At 37.6% G+C, this 7,621-nt stretch overlaps 1 non-coding gene across 1 annotated transcript; it reads left to right on the top strand.

Annotated features, from left to right (window-relative positions):
- The first annotated feature begins 7,547 nt into the window (after nt 1–7,547).
- Nucleotides 7,548–7,621, top strand: TRNAT-CGU (transfer RNA threonine (anticodon CGU)). The gene has a single exon. It is a non-coding gene; the product is annotated as a tRNA-Thr (tRNA).

Consider the following 7,621-nt stretch of genomic DNA (forward strand, 5'->3'; position numbering starts at 1 on the left):
TGTTGAAGGGCTATTCCCCTTTGGAATGCAGCATCTCCTGTATCTTGATGCTTTTGTCTCAACTTCCAATTTGTGACACGTTGTCACATTAGCAAGTGAAGGAAATTTAGAAAACAGTTTTCTGTTGTTCCGTTTATTTCTCAGCAAGGCCTCCAGCAGCTCCAGGCGTCCCTTGCCTGGCTGTAGTTAAGGGCTCCTGAACCTTAGGGGATGGAATGTACCAAATTCTTAGAGGTACAAGAGCCCAGTGTTAAAAAATAATAATGGCTGCGATCCTTTATGTTGGACTCTTTAATGATTTGGTCTGTCATTCATGGGTGGATCTATTGCTTGTGCCTCTTGACTATTTAAGAAAAACCACAAAATTAAAGTATGGGTCTTAAAATGGGCCTTTGAAAGTGTGGTGCGCTAAAGCTTGCATTCTATTAGCTAAATCATCCTGTGTTGTCATGTATTGAACAATTGGTCTTGCCAATATTTATTACACACCTACAATAGTTTAACTCTGGTGTAGCTCTAAAGATATTAGAACACTTTGAACAAACTTAAAATAGTAGCCATAGCATCTACCAGCTGAGCAGTTAATAAGGAAATAGTTCACAGACTTTATCCTTTCTTGTTCCTCCCATTTTCAATGTTCCGTATTACCCACCGTCAAGTCTAGCAGTGGGGAGATACCAACAGTTCTACCTAAGAACCAGTTTTGAGTTGTAATTATGACTTACCACCTGATTTTTTTGTCACTTCATGTCACCAGACTATGATCAAATTCATCAAAAATTGTTTTTAAGATTTCTCTATTCCAAACCACATGAAAAGACTCACCTTAATTTAACCAATAAAAAAGTTTTAGGTGCAATCCAAGAACAGTGTCCTAACTAAATTATTTTATCTGATAGGTAAAGTGTGTACTGGGTGATGGTAGGGAAAGATAAAATCAATACAGTTTCCCTGAGCCCATAAATTTCTTTAAAAGTGAAGAAAAGACTCACCTTAATTTAACCAATAAAAAAGTTTTAGGTGCAATCCAAGAACAGTTCCTAACTAAATTATTTTATCTGGTAGGTAAAGTGTGTACTGGGTGATGGTAGGGAAAGATAAAATCAATACAGTTTCCCTGAGCCCATAAATTTCTTTAAAAGTGAAGCAGTGGCTCTACAACTTGGCTGCACATTGGAGTCACCTGGAGAGCTCTAAAATTTTCTCATGCCTGGATCCCACTCTGAGAGATTCTAGTTTAATTTGTCTGGAGTGTGGAATGGACACCAGCGTTTTAAAAATCCCCCTAGGTGATTTGAATATGCAGCTAAGGTTGAGAATCACTGGCCTAGAAATTCTCTATTTAAATTATCTCCAAATATCCACAAAGGTAGGAAGAGTCATGAGAGGTATACCTGCAGGCTTACCCCTTTCTCAGTTAGTCTAAGCTTATCTAGAGACACCTCTGGTGACTGAGGTAGTCACAGATACAGGAGCAGCCCCCAGACTGGCCAAGTCAAAGGCAGACAAGGGTGATCCATGGGATATAACTTAATTTCACATACCATTCTGCTAAGTAAAGAGAAGCACCTCTCTCTCTCTCTATCTTACCACAGTTGTTCAAGGACTGTGAAATGAAAACTATTACTTCCTGAGATCCCTGTGTTTGCAAAGCTGGTCACTGGGAAGAAAGTAGATCACTTAATAATTCAGTGCCTTCCAGGACAGAACAAATATACTCTAAGCTTCCCCCCACCCCAAAATTTAAATTTGGGGATATCTATCAGTGGTTTGAGATGGCTCTGACCTAGACTTGAAGCAGGAAAGATACTGCATTTTCTGAAATAAAATTTCCTCATGAAAAACGGGAGTTGATTCTGATAACTTGGGGCTAAGACTTTATAATGGAAGGCTTTTTTTAAAACATCTTTATTGGAGTATAATTGCATTACATTGTTGTGTTAGTTTCTGCTGTACAACAAAGTGAATCAGCTATACGTATTCATATATCCCCATATCCCTTCCCTCCCACATCTCCCTCCCACCATCCCTATCCCAGCCCTCTAGGTGGTCACAAAGCACAGAGCTGATCTCCCTGTGCTATGTGGCTGCTTCCTCCTAGCCATCTATTTTACATTTGGTAGTGTATATATGTCAGCACCACTCTCTCACTTCTTCCCAACTTACCCTTCTCCCTCCCCATGTCCTCAAGTCCATTCTCTACGTCTATGTCTTTATTCCTGTCCTGCCCCTAGGTTCTTCAGAACCATTTTTAAAATTCCATATATATGTGTTAGCATACAGTATTTTTCTCTTTCTGACTTACTTCATTCTGTATGACAGACTCTAGGTCCATCCACCTAACTACAAATAAGACAATTTTGTTTCTTTTCATGGCTGAGTAATATTCCATTGTATATATGTGCCACACCTTCTTTATCCATTCATCTGTTGATGGACACTTAGGTTGCTTGCATGTCCTGCCTATTATAAATAGTGCTGCAATGAACATTGTGGTACATGACTCTTTTTGAATTATGGTTTGAAAGGCTTGTTTTAATTTATCATATGACTCTGGGTCCCTAAGAGGAAAGTAATAATGTTTTTAACAATATTTCAAGAGATAACTATTTTAAATAGGTAAAACTAGATCACATGTTCTGTAGGTTTTTTTGTCCCCCAAATAATATTAAGAGGAGGAAAGATAGAAAGAAAAGGAAAATTTTCTAAGAACATAAGAGAGCAGATAGCTGGGGAAAAGTCTTCTATTTGCTGAGCTTTATACATTAACATTGAAGAAAAGGACTAAAAAACACTCCTTTTATTTACCAGCAATGGAATTCCTCTGAGCCTACCCTGAGTTGGACTCTGTTTAGTAGTTTCTACAAAGTCTTGTGGCTAGGGAAAAGTAGATGTGAACCAAGGTCATTCAGTGAAGAATACACCTTATTTTTTTCATTTCAAGGAGAAATGAGATCCAGCAGACCTACATTGTAGCAGAGGGCAGTCCTTGCACAGTTTAATCTTAAATTGTGGCTAATGACCTCTCAGTAATTTGAAATAAAATTTGTCCTGTTTGTAAGTAGTAACAAAAGCTAATCTCTCTTCTTTCTTGTCTATATTGGCCCTTCAGATCCAAAGAGAGAACAAACTAGATCAGGGGAAAGAAGTCAATTAGAGCACTTCTCCTCACAAAGACATTTATAAACAGAGTGTATTCTAGACAACAGGACCTCAGGAAAATGTTGTAAATCTGGGAGATTTTAAATATTCAGGGAAGGCATCTGACAATCATTTTTTGAATTCATATAGTGTAAGGTGATCAAAGGAGAGGAGGGTTGGATAAGGGGGTTGGAATAGCTATTTCACAGTTGCTACCAAATGGCAACAAAAGGATTAACTTTCTAGTAATGAACAAAGTAACAAATGTGCTAGATGCATAAAAATGCAATATTCATATCTTTTGGTATTCTAAATAAGCTATTCACCAATAAAAGTTAAAAATGAAAATAAACTGAAGAGACAGAAGAAAGTTATACAGGGGAGAGCTAATTTGCTCACATAGAACTTCCTGTGCTTAATCCTTAAAGGGCCCTACTACTTTTTCCCCCAAAGTTTTCTTTTAGGGTAAATTCTAAGTTATTTTGAATGGTTGTTTCACAAAGTGAGGAAACTTTATATTGCTATTCCAAGTCATTGCCTTTATTTTTTCCCCTTGTATTAGCTTTCTGGTATGTTTGAAATAAAATGTTGGAAGGCTTGCCTTTACTTATGTCACTATGCTGCAGGGAAAGCCCATTTCCATGTGGCCTAGGTAAAGCTACAGTATCATTACCCATAGATACATTTTGTTTTGTCAACTAACATTTAAGCTACTTAATGGCAAAGACTATGTCTCTGCTCTTTGTTATTTTCTAGAAACTATAGAAATTCTGGCAATATCTGTTAAGGGAAGAGGCTCTACTACATGTAAAGCAAATATGTGAATACTTGGGGCTTTGCAAGTACACTAATCTTTACTTTTACTTTTGTTATTTTTCTAACATGATAATGTGAAAGTTTATGCAAATATATTTTATTTTATTGAACTTAAAATTAATTATGAAATAGTAAAGCATAAATACAGAAAATATTATAATAGATGTCATATACCCTTTACCCAGATCTTCTTTTTTCCCTAAGGAAATAATTTAGAAGTATGGTTGAAGCATCACCCCTCACTTCCCATTCCCCTTCCTCTCTCCATAAAAGTAACCACCATCCTGAAGTCCATTAGTATCTTTCCAACCTGCATTTTAATCTTTTACTACATGTATGTATATCTATAAAAAATTTATAACAATTTTGTTCAGCTTTTTAGTTACTGTACATGAGCCCCTCTCACACTTACCTCCCATCACCCCTTATTCATTAGTTCTCTTTTTATTTTATTTTTTATTGAAATACAGTTGATTTACAATGTTTTGTTAATTACTGCTGTACAGCAAAGTGATTCAGATATCTATATAGAAATATATATATATTACATAAGAATATATATATACATAAAAATGTATATATATTATTTTATATATATTGTTTTCCATTATGGTTTATCATAGAAAATTGAATATAGTTTCCAGCCCTTTTTTTTTTTTTTTTTTTTCCGTACGTGGACCTCTCATCGCTGTGGCCTCTCTCGTTGCGGAGCACAGGCTCCAGACTCGCAGGCTCAGCGGCCATGGCTCACGGGCCCAGCCGCTCCGCGGCACGTGGGATCTTTCCAGACCTGGGAACGAACCCGCGTTCCCTGCATCGGCAGGCGGACTCTCAACCACTGCGCCACCGGGGAAGCCCTCCAGCCCTTTTTAAAAATAAATTGTTTTCAGTTAAGTTCGGGGCAAATTTTAGGAAAAAACTTAGCTCATACTCAGAGGATGATGCCTAGGGCTACTGTAACAAAATAACACAAACTACATGGCTTAAACCATAGAAGTTTATCATCTTATGATTCTGGAGGCTAGAAATCCAAAATCAAGGTTTTGGCAGGGTGGTTCCTTCTGAGGATTATGGGGGAGAATCTTTTTATGCCTTTCCCATAGCTTCTGATGGTTTGCTGACCATCTTTGGTATTCCTTGATTTATAGGTGCATCCCCCCTCCCCAATCTCCGCTTTCATGTTCACATGTGTGCATGTCTGTTTCCAAATTTCCCCCATTTACAAGAACTGCAGAGGCCTGCCCTACTCCAGGATGACTTTGTCTTAACTAATTACATTAGTAATGACCCTTTTTCTCGGCTACTTCTACAGTCACATTCTGAAGTAGTGGGGATTAGGACTTCAACATATGAATTTTTAGCGGGACAAAATTCAACTGATAACATCTATTAGCTAGTATTATGTTGAATCACCCTATTCTCAACAGAGGAAGCATTCATTAGGGTAATGAGAAATCATTGCAGTTACGAAAAATCCCCTGTTCCACTATCCATATTCATATCCCTCATTTAGTTATTTTGGGTCTAATATTAATCAAGCACTTGTGCATCAAATTGTCCTGGGGTCTCATATGTTATTTGCTCTTTCAGTTCTCATACATATTGTTTGTCTGAGTGCAAGGCTATTTCCCGGAGGACCTCATTGGAATAGGTTCCATGGATTCTGCCTCTTTCTACTCTCATGATAATTTTATTTCATACACCTTGCAGACCTTCCTACTGTTGGGCCTTGGTCAGATTTATTTCATTCCACCTTGGCAGAGATTCCTAGTTTGGTTAAATACCTGGGATTAACATGAAAGTTTTAAAGATGTTTCCAAGTACTACTTGTACAGTTATACATTATATATATATATATATATATATATATATATATATATATATATAAAATATACTTTTGCTACAAAAAATCAAATACGTTAAAGAGAAATCATCAAAAAATGTATTGAACTGGGCAGTGTTCATAGTACAGAGTATTACAAGCCCTTGTTAGGTGCTCATCTATCATCTTGTGCTTCTTTTATTATCATATTAAATTTTTATTAAAATTTCTTGTTCTATTTTCTATCATCTTTGGCCATATGGTACCTAGTTGTATCCACAGAACTCATTTCAGCCCCGACACATAGTAGGTACTCAGTAATATCGCTCTTGTTGGACAATACTTGAACAATACTTAGCCAAAAATGCTGTCATCCCAATTGTGCTTTTGTAACTGAAATTTATACAGTCCTGATCATAAACAATTGAGCTAATTAGAATTCAGAAACACCATGATTCCTTGTCCATTATTATTTTGAAGGTGTTGTTTTCCAAACTGTATATTTTCCAAATATACAGTGACTGTAAATGGAGTAGTAGCATGAGCCTTATCATAGAAGTTTGTTAGCATATATTAAATTAAAAAGTGACTATCCTGGTTAGCAAGAAAATAAGTTTATATTCACTCTAAAAACATTCTGAATGGGATAGAAAATGGTAGTGCCAGACCATTTGACCCAAGAAAGGAATTAAAAAAGACTTTGGGAGTCAAAGGTCTTATCAGGCCCAGAGCTCCTTTCAGCCTTTACTTGCTTAAATAAAGAATTTTGGAGTCCTCGCACTTTGTATTTTAACCAGGCAGTAGAAGCTGGGTGGATGTGCCGTGGCATCTGCTAATTTGATGAACTCACTCCCTTTTCAGCGCCAACCCTATTCCAATTAAAGGCAGAAAACCAGGAGGCAAGCATTAACAGTTTAAGAATGGATTCTTAATTTCGTAATTGTACAATCAGTAAATGTTTGTTTAGCTTCTACAAGTTGAGGGTCCATGAGGAAAATACTAAAGAACATCCTTTTGAAGAACCAACAAGAAGGTAGTATAGAAAAGGAGGAATTTCCCGATTTGCAACGCCTCCCAGAGCCTAGCGAGCTGTGGTTTCCATCTGTGCACCTTCCCAAGAGCTGCAGAGGTCATTTCCCAGCCTCAGGCAGGCAAAGGCTCCTGGGATTTGAATCATAAAACCTTTAAGTGAACTCTGACCGAGCCGCCTCCTGAATGACCGTCTCTTACTTCCTCAAGCAGAGCACAAGCGGACAGTTGTTAGCAGAGTCTGAATGTGTTTGGAATTTTGGGTTGTTTGTTTCCGTTTTGTTAGTTTTTCAGTGCACAAGTGTGCCCTCTTCTAACAACCAGGAATGCCATTAATTTGACTGAAATTCTAACTGACCTATTCTGCTATTAAAGCTTTTCACTCTACTTTTAGAATATCCACTTACTTGAAGATTCTAAATTACTACAATTGGATGGAATATGAGAACTTCTTTGGCCTCATTCAGAGAAGTCCCCTCCTCCACAACGAACACTCGGCTCGTATCCACTCTTTCACATTCCATGGCTAAGTACATTTTCTCTGTTATGGTGTGAGTGCGTGTATGCGTTTTGTTAGGCTTGATGGGAGTCTTAATTTCCGGGAGTCTCCATCGCGGTTCTGTCTGTTCTGCAAGGTCGATTTATTCGAGAAGAGAATGAGCAATGATATAATTAACTCAGGTTTTCACCTAATTGAGTATGATTTGACTGGAAAGGAGGCCTTAACTTCGGGGTAGCAGGCCTTGTGGCTTAGTTGGCTAAAGCGCCTGTCTCGTAAACAGGAGATACTGGGTTCGAATCCCAGCAGGGCTT

The sequence above is a fragment of the Kogia breviceps genome, chromosome 10 (assembly GCF_026419965.1).
Source record: "Kogia breviceps isolate mKogBre1 chromosome 10, mKogBre1 haplotype 1, whole genome shotgun sequence".
In the NCBI taxonomy this organism is placed as follows: domain Eukaryota; kingdom Metazoa; phylum Chordata; class Mammalia; order Artiodactyla; family Physeteridae; genus Kogia; species Kogia breviceps.